Genomic DNA, 3960 nt, shown 5'->3' with positions numbered 1-3960 from the left:
GGCTCCTTAAAAGCAGTAGCCTTTTGGTGAATGTGCAAACCTAAACTCCGATAGAATCGGTGAGATGACCAGCCTACGAGCCACCTGTGGTAACGGATAATTAAAAAGAAAGAGTAGTTAGAAAAGAGAAAAAGAAGGAGGTTATGGGAGTACTTGTAAGCCTGTCCGTATTGTGCTTCCGCCGATGCCCATGGTATTTTAAGTGCATAGTGATGTATACGCGGGATGGATTTGCAGGTGTATGAGGCGGGTGGCGAAAGCCGAACTGCTAGCCCCGCTCCAAAATTAGTCGGTCCTACTGAACGGAGACCGGTGGCTTAATTGCCGAAAAGGCATGCGGTTTAATAAGACCGCTTTGTACTTTGGCTGAAGTAGCCGTAGTATGATCCTCAGTCCAGAGGGAGTGCTTCTCATGCTCCCCTGTAGAGGTGTGTGTCACGTATACCGTGTTCACTATTTTTACTTCGGGGGGAAATTAAATCTGACCCCTAGTATTTGATTGGTGAATCTCTTCGTCATCGCTATCACCGGGCGGCCTCTTTCCCTTGTGTTCGGCATTGACCTTGCCGGCCTGCTTGAAGACCCAACAGCTTCTATTGGTGTGATTAGCTGGTTTATCGGGGTTGCCATGAATTTGGCAGGGCCGATCCAATATCTTATCTAAATTGGATGGTCCATCTATGGTTGCCTTGAATGGATTTTCCCGTTGACCTGGTTTGGGTCCGTTGAATCTGGTGTTGACCGTTGTGTGACGCGTTCTTTCATTATCATTGCGACGTTTGTGTTTGCTGTGTTGTTGTTTACCATTGCTGTCTCGGACTTCAGAAGTGCCTGGATCGCTGGTGTTGCTGCTTCTCCAAGCGAGCCAGCTATTTTCTCCTGCGCAAAATTGGGTCATCAGAGCGATAAGGGCTGACATGGATTTTGGTTTTCTTGACCGATGTGGCGGGCGAGCCACTAGTCTCGGACGCTGTGTTTGAAGGCCGCTAGTGCTTCCGCGTCCAGACAGTCAATGATTTGGTTCTTTTTAACTAAGAACATAGTCTAGAGTTTCCTAGCTGACTCTCCGGGCTGCTGGACGATGTGACTTAAGTCATCGGCATCTGGTGGCCGGACATATGTACCTTGAAGTTGTCACAAAAGGCTTCTTCCAAATCCTGCCAACTACCAATAGAGTTTTCGGGCAGACTGTTTAACTAGTGTCGAGCTGGCCCTTTGAGTTTTAGTGGGATGTATTTGATGGCATGAATGTCATCTTCGCAGGCCATGTGGATATGGAGAAGGAAATCCTTGATCCATACCGCGGGATTAGTTGTTCCATCATATAATTCGATATTCACGGGTTTAAACCCTTCTCAGAATTGGTGCTCCATTACTTCATCTGTGAAGCAAAGAGGGTGTGTGGCGCCTCTATATTGGGCCACATTGCGACGTAGCTACAATTGAGTCCGTCTACAGTTTTCGGCCCGGGTGTGACTAGTCTTGTCATGTCCGAATAGATAGGCATCGTCACGTGTCGGGGCACGTCCTTGCGATCTGTAGATCGATCTGGTATGTCCTGCTTTATTGTCAAGGTCCCGCCGAAGGTCATATGTGTGACCACAAGCGGTGTTTTCTCTGCCTTTACGGAGAGGTGGGGCAGGCTGGTGTTTGACTTGAGTTGTCGCTTTGTCCCGCCGCGTGGTGGTCGGTTAGCCGCATTGTGCGGTGATGGTATGGGCTCCGGTGCCTCATCATCGAACTAAGGCAGCAATTTGCGCTTCGGGTAAATTTTGGCTGGGAACTTGAGGCTGCATTCTTCGGATGCTATGACATCAGTCCATCTATTGTTGAGCAGATCTTTGTCAGCTTGAAGCTGCAGCTGCTTATTTTTCAGGTTCCTTGCCATGGCTATTAGGCGGCGCTTAAAGCGCTCCTGCTCCTGAGGTTCCTTAGGCACGATAAAATCCTCACTGCCGAGACTCACCTCATCCTCAGAGAGTGGATGATAATTACTGCCCTCCGAGTCGTCGTTTATGGCTTGTTCGTCAGGATCTTCTCTATTTTTCTGATTGTCCTGTTCGGCAGTTTTTCCGATCGTCCTGTTCGACAGTTCGTTCATCAGGATCTTCTCTGTCTCCCGTGCTGGTGTTTCTGTCTTTGCTACGGCGTGATTTAGAGAGGCGCCGCTGACGCTGGTGCTTTGGTTCTATCCTAGGAGGTTCATCCTGAACTGGATTCTCTTTGTCATCGCCGCTATTTTCTTTTTGTGCATCCACCATGTATACGTCATATTAGGAGGTGGCCGCCCATTATCTGGTGAACAGAGGGTTTTGGGCCTCCTCTTCTCTTGCATCGTTGTTCATACCGTTGATGTCTTCGGAGTTGTCATCCAGCATGTCGGTTAGGTCCTCGATAGTGGCTATGAAGTGGGCGGTGGGTGGGAAACAAAATTCTCCGTCAGCAGCCTCCAGTTCGAACCGGATATAATTCGGCTGAGAGGCCCCCGCCAGGGATAGATTTTTAGCGAGTTTAGCACGTCTCCCAAAGGTGAGTGTCGGAAGATGTCCGCTGAGCTGAATTCGATGATTGATAACCGATCAAGCTCGACATACGTGGAAGCACAAGGTTTGGAACTTGTAGCCGGAGACGAGTCCATGGTTCCAGTGACACATATGTCACTTGAAGTTTGGTCTGTGTGCAGCTCCAACGCCGCTGACTCTGCGACTTCCGCGGCGAGATTGAGCTTCCCATCTTCGGATGGCGCGATCTGCTCCGGATCTAGGGCTAGAGCAGTTAGAGGTACTATCTCCTGGGCATGATCCGATGATAGATTTACGTCATGTTCATTGTGGTGGCAGGGAGCGGCTGTCGTGGTCTCGAATCCGTCGAAGATCAAGTCTCCATGAATATTCGCTACGTAGTTCAAGCTTCAAAATCTGACCTGATGGCCAGGGCCATAGCTTTTGATCTGCTCCAGATGGCCAAGCGAGTTGGCCCGCAGTGCGAAGCCTCCGAACACGAAGGTCTGTTTGAGGAGGAAGACTTCCCCTTGTACATCATCACTGTAGATGATTGAAGGAGCCATCAAACCTTTTGACGACGACACAGTGGAACTCTTAATGAAAGCACCAATGTTGGTGTCAAAACCGGTGGATCTCGGGTAGGGGGCCCCGAACTGTGCGTCAAAGGTCGATAGTAACAGGAGACAAGGGACACAATGTTTACCCATGTTCGGGACCTCTCTATGGAGGCAGTACCCTACTACCTGCTTGATTGATCTTGATGAATATGAGTATTACAAGAGTTGATCTAGCACGAGATCGTAATGGCTAAACCCTAAAAGTCTAGCATGTCTGATTATGATTATCAGGATTTCTGTCTATGGACCTAGCCCTCCGGTTTATATAGACACCGGAGGGATCTAGGGTTACATAAGGTCGGTTACGCAGAAAGGAATCTTCATATTTGGTCACCAAGCTTGCCTTCCACGCTAAGGAGAGTCCCATCCGGACACGGGTAGAGTCTTCGGTCTCTGTATCTTCATAGCCCATCAGTCCGGCCCATGTATAATAGGTCGTAGGCCCGAGGACCCCTTAGTCCAGGACTCCCTCAAGCACCGCCTTGTGTGAGATACTCTAAAGAGAGACAAACCCAGGCAGGCATGTTCCATTGTATATAGTGGAGCGGACTACCTTTTTCTCCATAAAAATCGTTTTATATTCTGTGTACGTGCCATTGAGCGATATAACTTTATTTAAAAATAACGCGCCAACGCATCAAGTTGAACTTTGTTTCGTGCACGCGTGGTACACCACCTCCGTAGGTAAACAACCGCTACACGCGTTTAAATTAGCATGTGGGCTACTATTTCATATGGAAATGAGCTCCACCGTGTACTCGCGCGGGTGTGGCTGGGCACAAAGCGTGAGTACATGCACTTATTCTCTTCGTGTACGTACACCACCTACGCGGGGTTGT

Source organism: Triticum aestivum, chromosome 4A, assembly GCF_018294505.1.
Source record: "Triticum aestivum cultivar Chinese Spring chromosome 4A, IWGSC CS RefSeq v2.1, whole genome shotgun sequence".
NCBI classification, from domain to species: Eukaryota; Viridiplantae; Streptophyta; class Magnoliopsida; order Poales; family Poaceae; genus Triticum; species Triticum aestivum.
The sequence above is the reverse complement of the archived record's forward strand: the minus strand, read 5'-3'. Positions refer to the sequence as shown.